Source organism: Phyllostomus hastatus, unplaced genomic scaffold, assembly GCF_019186645.2.
Source record: "Phyllostomus hastatus isolate PE091 unplaced genomic scaffold, TTU_PhHast_1.1 phas_scaffold_93, whole genome shotgun sequence".
Lineage (NCBI taxonomy): Eukaryota > Metazoa > Chordata > Mammalia > Chiroptera > Phyllostomidae > Phyllostomus > Phyllostomus hastatus.
Genome location: NW_025334042.1, coordinates 11,514,211 through 11,527,694, shown reverse-complemented (window position 1 = coordinate 11,527,694; position 13,484 = coordinate 11,514,211). Strand labels below are relative to the sequence as shown.

The window sequence follows — 13,484 nt, the reverse complement described above, 5'->3', positions numbered from 1 at the left end:
ACTATACAGATAAAGTATGCATAATTTTACACTTGGCTTTTAAAGTAAAAATTACCCAAAACTGTATTGCCCACGTAGTAGGAACACTTTTGAGTTGTTAGATGTAAGGTACTTCCATGTTACTGTTTCCTGAGTTATAAAAAATCACTGCTACTGCCAGCTTGTTTTTGGTACTGTAATTCTATTTCTGCTTTAATCTCCAATCTGAAAATGTATCAGCCTTTCACTTTTACATTACACACTAGTGAAAATTACCTACTGAACATTTTTACCATTGACAATTTGCTATAAGATGAATTGGTCCCAAAAGTACAACTTTCCAATCTTGGTATTTTTGACATTGATTTGGCACAGTTAACTTTCTGTGTTAAAGAACTGTTGTCAAGCATTTAAGTAATTTATATTAGCAAAAGGCCATTAATGGGAAAGAATACTGCAGGATTTTGGATCCCCTTCTCAATAAATACCAGACCAAAGGGAAACTGGGTTATGCTAATGACATTTTAATGAATGTCACCCGCAATTATTGGAAATATAGATGTTACTCTGTACGGGCCACCTGTAGAATATTCTTAGGGAACAGTTTTGTTCATGCCTCAAAGTGAGGGTTCCTAATTGTTAATTACATATGTGTACATACATGTACACTGTTTTAAAAATAAAATTACCTTTTGGCAGGTAGGCAAGACGGACCAGAAAGGATGTATGCAGGACATATGTGTACTGTGTCTTACAGAGTAGCCCCCAAAGAATTCTTGCCAGAGGAACATGACAGCAGAGCCAAGAAAGCTGTGAGATTTCTTCATAACTGCATTCTCTCCACCTATTGTTTAGTACACCTCACCCCTCCATAGTACAGAAATCTGACACAAGAGGTAATGTTACTTTACTTCCCCCAGTGAATACTTCTCTATAATTTTCTGCAACAAAAGGAAAATAGGACAGTTGTCTTCAAAAGTGAGTTAGGACAGATCGGTAATACCCAAGAGAAGAATTGTTTCCATTATCATAAAACCTAAACAGCCATAGGTGCCATTGATATGTAGGTAATTGTGGCAAAAATGTTAAAATCATCCAAACGATTAATGCAGTTCATTAGGTGTTTTTGTTGCATTATTACCGTTAGGTACCATGGGAAAAGCAATAATTGTATAGTTAGGTTACTGCCCCACAGGAACACACAAACGGTATAACATGAAGTGCTTAAGAAGCATAATGTGGGCTGATAAAGAAAGCAGTGACCTACTTCACCTTTGAAACCTGGCAGGAAAAGTGGGTGAAAGCTGAGGGGAGAGACGTTTGGAGCACTTAGACATGGAGCTTGGAGAGCTATCTTGATGTTTGTAACCTCCAGGAGTCATTCTAAAAGTGGAATTGAGATCTTGGAGATGAGCAATACAATTGTACTTGATAGTGATACTCTGGGTAGCTTACATTTTAAATTTGCTTTATATGCTACTAATATGCTGGGGTGGTATCTGAATTCAACAGAAGTACGACTACTTCCACATGGAATATAGATAGTATGCTTTTATATCTTAAGTTGAGAGTTGTATATATATACACACATATATATGTATTTGGTTAAGTTTCCATTTTAGCTACCTTTCTTTAAAAGAGCTGTTTTGCTGAGATGTAATGGAATTGTTCCTACACAGATTTCTGGCTGCTGAAGTGAACAGGATCCTTTTAAGCTGCACCACTGACACCCAACAGTACAAATTTTATCTTATAATTGTATTAAATTATGAACAAACCTAAGATGTTCTGTGTTGATGAGTTGATGTGTCAATGATGTTTTAAAGGATGAGTTTCTAGTTCTCCTTATGCAAACTCAACACTGAAAATAACACCATTTGCTTTTAGTCAGATTTCAAATTCCATCAGCTCCATTATAATTGTGGGTGTTTATCATGAGGGTCAGTGTTTCTCAAAAGGCCATATAGTGTCAAATGTCACAGAAAAGTGAAGTAAATTAGGGACCAAAAACTGTCCACAGACATTGGCAATTTAGGTCATATATTTGTAATGCTGTGTTTTCTGTTAGGAATGAAGAATCTCAACTACTTTCTGGTTGAGTAACCAACCACAATTGCATGATCTAAATTATGCGTGTTTCATAGCACTTAGAACATAACTAATGAAAAAATTAAGATTCAAAGGTTCCTATTAATATTCTACACACAGTCTATTTAAAAGCCCTCATTAAACAGAAAAGCATTATATAGATACACAGCATGGGCTAACTAGTGATAACACTAACTCAATGTCACCCAAATAGATGGCAGAAAGCTGACTAAACTAAAAACAAAAACATTGAAGAATGGAAATACATTTTCCTGTTTTAAAAAACAATTACACATGATTTAATAAGATTAGGTAAGTTATCAGTGAAAATAAGAATCTGACTTTAATTTCTTTTTTAGTGAATGAAACAAAGAATAAACATGTTCCAGATAAATCCATCCATTTTATTTAACAAGTATATTGAGTACCTACTATATAACCAGGGGCTACATAGTGGACTAAACTGAACAAATCTCTGCCCTTAATGGAAAATATTCTAGCCCTGGCTGGCGTAGCTCAGTGGATTGAGTGTGGGCTGCGAACCAAAGCATCGCAGGTTCGATTCCCAGTCGGCACATGCCTGGGTTGTAGGCCATGGCCCCCAGCAACCGCACATTGATACTTCTCTCTCTCTCTTTCTCCCTCCCTTCCCTCTCTAAAAATGAATAAATAAAATCTTTAAAAAAAAGAATTTGTAAGCTGTTTGGGTATGTATAGTTTAAAAAAATATTCTAATGAGAACAAATTTGTCTGCTGTAATAATAACATGTATCGTGCACCATGTGTGAGCCACCTAGGTTGTTTGCAAACCTGTGTTCCACTGAGGCATCTACTTTAAAGCCCTTGCTCCAGAACCACTAGTGGCATTATGCACAATCTTTACATTTCTTCACAAGGTAGTCAAACATCACATTTTATGATGCACATTCTAAACATTGTAAGAGCTTCAAGGAGGAAGACGGCCTGTAAGTATGGTGTTGAGCTGGCTTCATAGAATGCACCACCCTAGAGCAGAATTGTCCAATTATTGTGTTGGTACAAGCCATGGAGAACTGACTAGGAGCCTTGCTGGGACTGAATATGGGAGAGAGGATCAAGCATTCATCCTGCTTTACACGAACTACATCTCAGGGTAACAACAGTTGTGAGGGATAGTTTCTCATAGAAAAATTCCAGCTTAAAAATACAGACAGCATGATAGAAATAGGATATTGACATCTTATAACAGCTAATGAAATAATCAAGCTAAGCTTCCTCAATGGCTGATAAAACTGAGGTGGAATACCAATGGGGAGCTATTTTGTGCATGTGTCAGTCTGACAACACCTGAACCCAGTAATCAATTTGTCACAAAAATGGACCACTAGAGATTCTCTTCCTCCTGAGGTGATACAGTAGAAGTATAGAACACCATACATGAAGTTCAAACCATTGAACTCTCCAAGCTTCTAGAACTAATACCAGTTTATAAGAAATTTAGGGTACAGATGAACACATTAAATCACCACCGGGTACAATTAGCAAAATCCACATGGGAAAATTCCACAGGGCAAATGACCTGATCTTTAAAAATTCCAAGAAAAAAGAAGAGGGGAGCCTATAGTGATTAAACATTTTTGTTTTTTAATTATAGTTCTAGTAATAATTCACTGTGGCTTTCTAATATATAGCTGACCTTTGAAGAACATGGGGTTGAACTATGGGGTACATTTATACATGATGTTCTTCAAAATATAATCAGCCTTCTGTTCCCAGGTTTCCACCCATGGATTCAACCAACTGTGGATGAAGACAGTATTTTCTGTCCACCATTGGGAATTCTCAGATGGGAGGGTTGGCTGTATGCATTGATCTTTGCCATTTTAGTATAGAGGACTTCAGCATCCACAGATTTTTGGTATCTGTGGATACCAAGAAACAACTTCAATTAAATTTGAGGAGACGAGTCAAGAGTTATACACTGATTTTGGTCTGTGTAGGAGTCGGCACCTCTAACCCCCATGTCCAAGGGTATACTGTATATACAACAGAGGAAATGCATAATTATTAACATCATGTCACATTAAATCATAAGAGCCTAAAGAGGCAACATGAAGAGGATGTACTTTATTCTCTAATCGTTCTCTTCTAGTGCCTCTATATCCACGCAGACTTTTTTCTTTATAGTTTAAGTAAAAACCTTTGTGAATTAAGGGGCATATTGAAGAGATGGCTATTGTCAACATCTGACTCCTTTGTACCCATAACTGATACATTTGGAAACAACTGAGATGTTCTGGGCTAAAATCATTACCTATTGGACCACTAGAGATTTCCAGCCTTATTCCACGTCTTTTTTCTTAATAATAGCTCACCCATTATGACTCATTTCTGTCTCTACATCTTATTAGCTCTGGTATCACCTCCTATAATCAATCCATTCTGTTTTGCCTTTTCATTTTCAAATTGTGATATAATTGACATATACCATTATATTAATTTCAGTTGTGCAGCGTAATGATTTGATATTTGTGTATAGTGTGAAGTCACCATAATAAGTCTATAGCCAACATCCATCAACATGCATAAACATTTTTTTGCTAGAAGCTTTTGAGATTGAATTTCTTAGCAACTTTCAAATGTGTAATACAGTATTATGTATTATTAACTAATTAATTATAGTCATTGTGCTATACCTTAAGTCTCCATGACTCATTTATAACTGTAAGTTTGTACCTGTTGACTCCCTCCCATCCACCCCAGTCCAACTCGGCCTGGCAGCCACTGACCTGCTGTCTGTATGTTTGAACTCTGGTGTTTTGTTTGTTTAAGATTCCATATATAACTGAGATCATAGGGTACCTGTTTTTCTCTGACTTATTTCACTTAGCATAAATGCCCTCAGGTTCATCCATGCTGTCACAAATGGTGATAGTTGATTCATTTTTATGACTAAAAATTTAATTTTATATATATATATACACACACATTTCATATTCCATTCATCCATCAGTAGACACTTAGGTTGTTTCTGTATCTTGGCTATTGTAAATAATGCTGCAGTGAATGTGGGGGTATGGGGGTGCATATATCTTTTAGAGCTAGTGTTTTCATTTTCTTAAAATGGACTTAAAGAAACTTAGCAGTCAATTGCCATGTGCAGAACTTGTTTGAATCCTGATTTAATCAAAGCCAACTGCAAAAATACATGAGACCAATGGAGTAATTTAAATACTGCCTGAATAGTTGAAGTTAAAGAATTGTTAATTTTTGATAATGATATTGTGATTGGTTTTTTAAAGAGATTTTATTTATTCAGAGAAAGGGGAAGGGAGGGAGAAAGAGGGAGAGAAACACTGATGTGAGAGAAAAACATTGATTGGTTACCTCTCAAAGCACCCTAATGAACGACCTTTCCTTTTGCAGTATAACGCCCAACCGAGCCACGTCGATCAGAGCTTATGGTTGTTGTTGTGTTTTTTTTTTTTAACAACTAAAGGCCCTGACTAGTGTGGCTCAGTGGATTGAGCATGTGTCTGTGAACCAAGGGGTCACCAGTTCGATTCCCGGTGAGGGCACATGCCTGGGTTGCAGGTCAAGTCCACAGTTGGGGGGCATGTGAGAGGGGACCACACATTGATGCTTGTCTCCCTCTCTTTCTCCCTCCTTGCCCCTCTATCTAAAAATAAATAAATCTTTTTTAAAAAAACTGAAGAATTTGTTAATGAAAGGATATGGTGTGTGGAATTTGCTAAATGCTTCAAAATAATCCATAGGGGTGGAGGGGACATGTGCATGGGTGGGAGTGCACATGAACTAGTGCCCCAGTGTTGGTACTTGTTGAGCCTGGGTGATGGGCATATGGGTGTTCTTTATACTATTCTACCTTTGTGTGGAATATTCCATGATAAAAACTAAAAAAAAAAAAAAAAAACCCCACAAAAACACTAATCAAACAAAACAAGAGAAAGAAGGATCCTGTGACAGAGAACCAAAGGAAAGAGTAACAACCCACATAAAACCACACAATGCTTAGCAGGACACATACATGAGCATCTTCTGTTTTCATCCTGGGACTTCAGTTGTCTTAGAGGAATATTAAAGATAATTACTGTTGTGTAGACATTACAATTACTAGTACCTTTAGTATTCTCTGGTGACTATCCATGAACCCTATGGAGTTCATTAGACTTGAATTGACTAAATCTTCCTTAAACTCTTCTTGATTCTACAGTATGACCCCTCCCTTGTTAATTGAGTTTCTTGTTAGCATTTTATTTTAAGGAATTAAAGCCACCATTTCTGAGGTTAGGAATTCTCCAATAGGCAAGTCAGACCATAAACAGGGATTGAAGAAGCAGAAAGGTCCTCCATCACTCCCAGGAAATCACACACCCAAGAAAAACACCTCATCCCAAAGTTAGCGTGCAAGTCCCAAAATGACCTCTTGGCATTTTGATCTGGTGTCCATCTTTTTTCCTTTATAATGTCTTTTTTTTCTTATTTTAAATTAATAGAATAATTTTATGTCTTTCTCTGTGTGGTAAAAATAATGCCCTTCTCCAAAAATCATGTTCAATTGGCTGTATAAAGGTGGTTGTGATGAGATTTCAGGTCTTATGTATTTTTTTAATGTAAGAAAAGATAAGCAAGAAAATTAAGGTGGTGGCCTTATAGGTATTTATGTGGCCTGTGCACTGTGCAAACTGTTGGAAAGAGTGAGACAAGGAAATGAATGCAGTCAGGCTAGGCTAAGTGGAAAGTCATGTTTGGGGATAGATGGAGTTTTAAAGTGCTAAGAAAATGATTTAACAAAACTGGGACCGTAAATGTTTTAGAAAGAATACAGACTGATTTCTTCCAGAATTTTAGGAGCTCTGGGAATAGAAAAGCCATAAGAGTAGAAAAAGGAGAGATCAACTCGAATGCCAGAGGTGCATCCCTAGAGGAATGTGGGCAGGAAATGAAAGATCTTGGATCATTCACTCACTCAGTCATTTTTTAAAAACAATTGTTAACTTGTGTATTTATTAGATATCAAGATGAAAGGGAGCTTTTCTATTTGAGGAAATAGGCATGTATGTAAATCATTGAAAACAATTAAACAGGTGCTTCATAGATCTGTCTGTGCAGCAATATCCCATGGGGATAAAAACTACTGAGCAGTCAGCGTCCATCATGCCCATGATCAAGGGGTCAGCCCAGAACACATGAGGAGTAGGCATATTCTCACTGTGACACGAATGAACCGATGGGTGTTTCTGGATATAAGCATAGCATGGGGGAAGGTGTAGGTACACAAAAAGGCATGGACTTTCCAGGAGCATATAGTCTATCTAACATAGGTATTATATAGGATCTGGGGTTAAGGGAATGAATGGTGGTACAGACAAAGGCTGGGAGTATGGTTATGGGCTAGATCATGAGTAACCTACAAGAGTAAGGAGCATTGACTGTTTTGTTATTGGGATATAATTGAATATAACATATTAGTTTCAGGTACACTACATAATGGTTTGATATATGTATGTATATATTGCAGAATGATAACCACAGTAAATCCAGTTAACATCCACCACCACACATTGTTACAATTTTTTCTTGTGATGCAGCCATCAATCTGTCCTCTGTATATGTGAATTTGTTTTTCTGTTGTTTTTATCTTTTTAGATTTCACATGTAAGTGAGAATATACAGTATTTGTCCTTCTCTGTCTGACATTTCACTTAGCAAAATGCATTTAAGTTTCATCCATGTTGTTGTAAGTGGCAAGTTTATTCTTTTTTATGGCTGATTAATATTCCTCTGTGTGTGTGTGTGTATCACACATTCTTTATTCATTCATCCATCAATGGACACTTAGGTTGCTTCCATGTCTTGGCTATTGTAAATAGTGCTACAGTGAACCAGGTGGTGGGAGCATATATCTTTTTGAGTTAGTGTTTTTGTTTACTTCAGATAAATACCTAGAAATGAAATTGCTGAATCATATGATAGTTCTATTTTTAATTTTTTGAGGAACCTTCATACTATTTTCAATAGTGGCTGCACCAATTTACATTCCCACTAACAGTACATGAGGGTTCCCTTTTCTTCACATCCTCACCAAAACTTATTTCTTGTCTTTTTGATAACAGCCATTGTAAAAGGTATGAGGTGATATCTCACTGTGGTTTTAATTTGCATCTCTCTTATGATTGGTGATGGTGACCAGCTTTTCATGGACCTGGCCATCTGTATGTCTTCTTTGGGAAGATATCTATTTGGATCCTTGCCCCAGACTAGGCGCCATACGCATTAATGAGTAAGCTTTCAGATGATTTCAGCATGAGCTACCATCTGGCTACAAACTCATGAGACACCGCAGCAAGAACCATCTAGTTAAGTTTAGTCAAGCCTCAGAACTGTGAGAGATCATAATATGGTGGTGGTTGTTTTAAGCCAAAGTCTTTGGGTGATTTGTTACATAGCAATAGATAACCAGAACCAATTTGGGGACCTGGAAATGGAATATTAACAGAACAAAACCTAAAACATAGGATAGTGTCTTTGGAACTGAGCTATAGGCATAAGTTGGAAGGGCCTTGAAGAGTTTAGTAGCTGAGGTCCAGTGGCTCATGAGGTTCTCAGTAGGGCTTAAGTAAAGGGAAGGAGAAATTATTAAAGCTGGAGGAAAAGTCCTTGTTAATAAAACTATTGCCTGTGATAATGTGGAAATGGAAAATATGCCTATTGGATCAGCCTGAAGATTTTTCAGGCTAAAGGGTAAAAGTTGCATCTGGTTTCTCATAGCTATGTATCATAACATACAAATAATGATGAGCTTTAGAAGAAATTACTGTTTTCAAGCAAAATTTATAGAAAATATAAAGGAGTCAGGACTTGCTGGGTTAGAAAATAAAATCTCTTTGTGATGATTAGTCTCTCCCAGCAAAATATTCCCAAAGTAAGAAAAGATCTCAGGACAAAAGTCAAATTCATGACCCTGTCACAAAAACTTCTCAGGGTAAAGACGAAGCTAAGCGTGTAATTATAAAAGGACTAAGGCCCCAGAAAGATTTAGGGTGGTGCCTTCTGAATCCTTGCAAACAAACAAAAGCTCAAGGATCCTTTCCATTAAACAAAGGGAGTCTCAGGCTGATAAAGGCATTGATCCACAGGGGCTTTACAGCGGGCTCCAGGTAGACATGATTTGTTGATGTGACTGTGTTGTCTAATGAAGTAAAGTCTAATAAGATCAATAAGGTAAGAAACTTAAAAGCTTTTAAGAAAATTATACTTGTAAAAATACTACTAGCTTGGACCATAAGGAACAGAGATGGCTTCAAAATGAAAAGCTTTTAGACCCCGAAACCTGTGCAGGCAGGAAGCAGGCTCATCAAACTATTGACCTTAAAATACAGAGTATTTTATGGAATAGGAAGGATAACTCCATGGATGGAGCAAAGAGTTGATGAGAGTCACTGCAGGCTGTAGAAGTGAAACTTAATCAAGGAATTGACAACATGTGCCCATCGGATTTGCTGTGGACCAGAGACCGCTGCATGACTGGTTTCCTCCGTTTGTGAGCGAGAGTTCACAGTGGTTGTCCCGTTCTACCCCTCCGTGGGTATGGCATATGTGAGGCACAGATAATTTGTTTCTAGCCCACAGGTTTTTCAACCAAGAAGAATAGTACTTTTTCCCAGAGAAAGGGAACCATTGCTTTTCTTTCTTCCTTTTTAAAGGACATTTTAAATCACATAATAAAATGACAAAATATATTTGAATATAGCTTCAATGACTGTAAATAAACAGGAAAATTCTCCTTCCTCCTCAATCTCATATGTTAGTATATGCTCACTGCCTGGCATGTAGTTTTTGTAAATGTTAGTTTCCTTTATCATTATTTTTGCCCACGGCATCCAGTGCCCTGATGCGGACTTCTGGCTCACTCTGGCTCTCTCCCCCTACAGCACCTTCCCCCTCCTCCTCCAGGCCTCTCCATATGCTCCAGACATCTTCTGGAGCTCTATTATCATCTAAACTCTGAACTTACCTACCTAACTTTAAAACAATTTAGAGTGCTTAGACAGTCAGTATGAATAATGCATGTGTTAGCACAAAAATCTCACTTGAGTGATGGCATTAGCCACCTTCATGTTGACCCCGTGGAGTAAGTAGAAATTTCAAGCACTTTTATAGGCTACTTGAGTTTATTTTGGGTAAGGACCCTTAAGTTGATACTCAAGTCATGACAGTCTTGTTCCTTTCTAATGAAGAGTTCCATTTTAAGGGATAAAATATAGTGTAGAAAACTGTGCTCAAGTCTGTCCTGGCTCCTCACCATGTTATGGGCCATCTGTCCAGGATTCTAATCTAATGAAAATTAACATTAATAACAATGTTAAAGATGAAAACCTAAAAGGAGGATTTCTAAAGGAAAGGGGACTAGAGAAGGAGGGTAGTTTTGCCTTGGAAAATAAATGTGCTTGCGGAGTTCTGTGAGTCAATGTGTACATGTACAGTGACCCTTAAATGACATGGGTTTGAACTGTGTCCACATATTCATGGATTTTTTTCCCCAAAATACTGTAATTGTGTTTTCTCTTATCATTTTAACTTTTTTTCCTAGCTTGCTTTAGTTAAGAATACAGTATATAGTAAATATACAAAATAAGTTAATCGTTATATTATTGGTAGGGCTCCTGGTCAGTAGTAGCTATTAATATTTAAGTTTTGGGGGAGTCAAAAGTGATTTCTGACTGCATGGGGCATGAGTGCCCCTAGCCCCCACATTGTTCAAGGGTCATGTGTGCACATGACTGCACATGTGTTTATTTAACCAGCATCACTATCACTATGTGACTCAGCATGCTTGTTGCTGTGGGGACAAGCTAGATGAGGGAGAATACTTACTCAGAAGGACTGGTGCCGGCAACAGTTGGCACTGTACTGTGTGAGACCTGGGAAACGCTCTGATTTGCCATACCTTAGGGAAGGCTTTTGCATAATATTAGAGCATGTCTCTTATTGCAATGCATATGCATTCTTAGATTAAAAAATAATACTGAGTTCTCAGGAAAATTCAACTCCATGAACAATAGCATCTTTCCATAAACTATTGGGTTGGCCAAAAAGTCCATTTCGTTTTTTCCATAAAATAAAAGACATAGTTTTCATTTTCACCAATAACTTTATTGATTTGGATATTTTGAGTTATGTTGGCTTTCTCCTGCTGTTGGCTTCTAGTGGGTAGAAGCCACGGGTGCTGCTAAACATCTTCCAATGCATAAGGCAGGCCCACAGCAAAGAATTATTTGGCCAAAATATCAATAGTACCAAGAAAATTCACAAGCCACTTTGACACGTTCAATCAGCCACAGCACCTTCCCCATATACTGCACAAATCTTTTTGCATTTCAATTGAAATACCTTTCTTGAATTAATAAAGCACAATATGCCAAAAATGTTGCATATTTTCTTCTATCTTCAATCTGAAAATGGCTGCACAAAAATTCACCAATTTTGATAAGTTTTTTTATAAATGCACGCTGATATGACAGCTGTCACAATACATCTAACAAAATTGTTTTGAATGAACTTGAAGACAACTAAGTGGGGTACTAGAGCCAGCATATGCAAAAAACTAAACAACTTTTTTTTCAACCCAATAAAAGCTTGTAAAGCCTTGGTAAGAAAAGAAACCATCTAACTTTAAGAATGAACTTACTAACAAATGAATTTAATTCACAAAAGAAAATTGCCATAAAATTTAGGGTTTGGTGTGTTTGTTTTTAATTAACATTTTAATTGTTTGGTCAAATACTGAATTTGAGTTCAAAGATGTATCTCCCCTGAGGATGAAATCTAAGGAGGGCAAGTAAATAACAGAAAATCGGAATTGCCAAATTTCACAGCACAGTGAGCGCTCTAGTCCTTCCATAGCAAACATGTGGCACTTTTTCTTCTACAAAATTCAGCTCCTTCCTACACAAATTCCTCTCATTTTTATCTTTTTTTTCCTCCTTTACTCAGTTTCTTCTTGTTTGCCTAGTTTCTTCATTTCTTCCTGCTATCTTTCGTGGAGAACTGATGAGGCACCAGAAGCAAGGGTGGACTCACAGTTCTATCCCGACTCATCACGGTACTCCAGGCCAGCCACCAATCAGGAGATTGGGGGAGTCAGTACTGGTCAGTTGCTGGAGTTGGCTTTGAGTCCTTGGGCAGTGGAACTCCTGTGTCTTTCCATTGCTACCACTTACCTTATAGGCAGGTGATTCAGTAGTGAGTTATTCTGTGCAAGAGGAAGTAAGAGGTTTGGAGTCGGGTAGCCAGAGGGTTATTTCCTTTTTCTGCTATTTAATAGCTGTGTGACCTCAGGTAAATTTCTTAATCTCATTTATCCTCAATTTCCTTGGTTGTAACAACTACCATGAGGGGTTGTTCTGAAGACCACAGATAATATAGCTGAAGTGCCCAGCAAAGTCATCAGAGAAATGGCCCTGTTGGTACTTTAAAGGAATGTTCAGGAAGTGGCTCAGAAAAAGATAAAAAGCATAAATGTATTATTTTCTTTTTATATGTATTTTATTGATTATACTATGACAGTTGTTCCAATATTTCTCCCTTTGCCCCCCTCCACCTGGTACCTGCCCATCCCCTCCAGCAAACCTCCCTTCTCTTAGTTTGTGTCCATGGGTCAAGCATACAAGTTCTTTGGCTTCTCTATTTCCTATACTGTTCTTAACAGCCCTTTGTCTATTCTGTATATACCAACTTGTTCTTAAAAAAATATGGACCACCTCACAAATTTGCATGTCATCTTCGCGCAGGGGCCATGCTAATCTTCTCTGTATTGTTCCAATTTTAGTGTATGTGCTGCCAAAGCGAGCACTAATTGGATTATTTTCTTAAAAAAAATTCTTTGGTAATTTTTAACTCTTTATCGCCCATGCCTAATTGTGCTGTCTATCAACACTGTCAAAAACAATAGTCAATCTGAGTCTTGTTGATTGAAGTCTAGCCTGTGTGAGACTAGGAAACTCTTCCTTGCTTGTTTGCAATTGCAGTAGCAACTGTATTACATTACTTGGGTTGACAAATAAATAGCCAGGAGTCATTTTGCATGACAGCCATCAGTTCTATGGAAACTATAAAATGGACCCAAATAGTTGGGTTCCCTGGGACTGTGGATCTGTGTATTTCCCCCTTCATTAGAGTGTCAGATGCTCTTGGCTGTCTTTCAGGGCAAAGATGCATGACCACCCAGAGCATCTTTGCAGCATTGGTGAGAAGAGGGCAGGGCTAGGTTGCGTGCTCATAGTATGCTGTAGTCCCTGCAAGAGAGGCTGTCTTTGCTGAAGGGCATAGTATTGCTATTGTTACAAGTACCTTTTTAGTCAAAGCAACATATCTTCCATTCTTTAAATGACAGATGGTTAGGATTGTTACTTCTG

At 37.6% G+C, this 13,484-nt stretch overlaps 1 non-coding gene across 1 annotated transcript; it reads right to left on the bottom strand.

Annotated features, from left to right (window-relative positions):
• Positions 1 to 12,815: 12,815 nt before the first annotated feature.
• On the bottom strand, positions 12,816 to 12,922 carry LOC123813177. The gene has a single exon (XR_006784672.1). It is a non-coding gene; the product is annotated as a U6 spliceosomal RNA (small nuclear RNA).
• Positions 12,923 to 13,484: the final 562 nt, after the last annotated feature.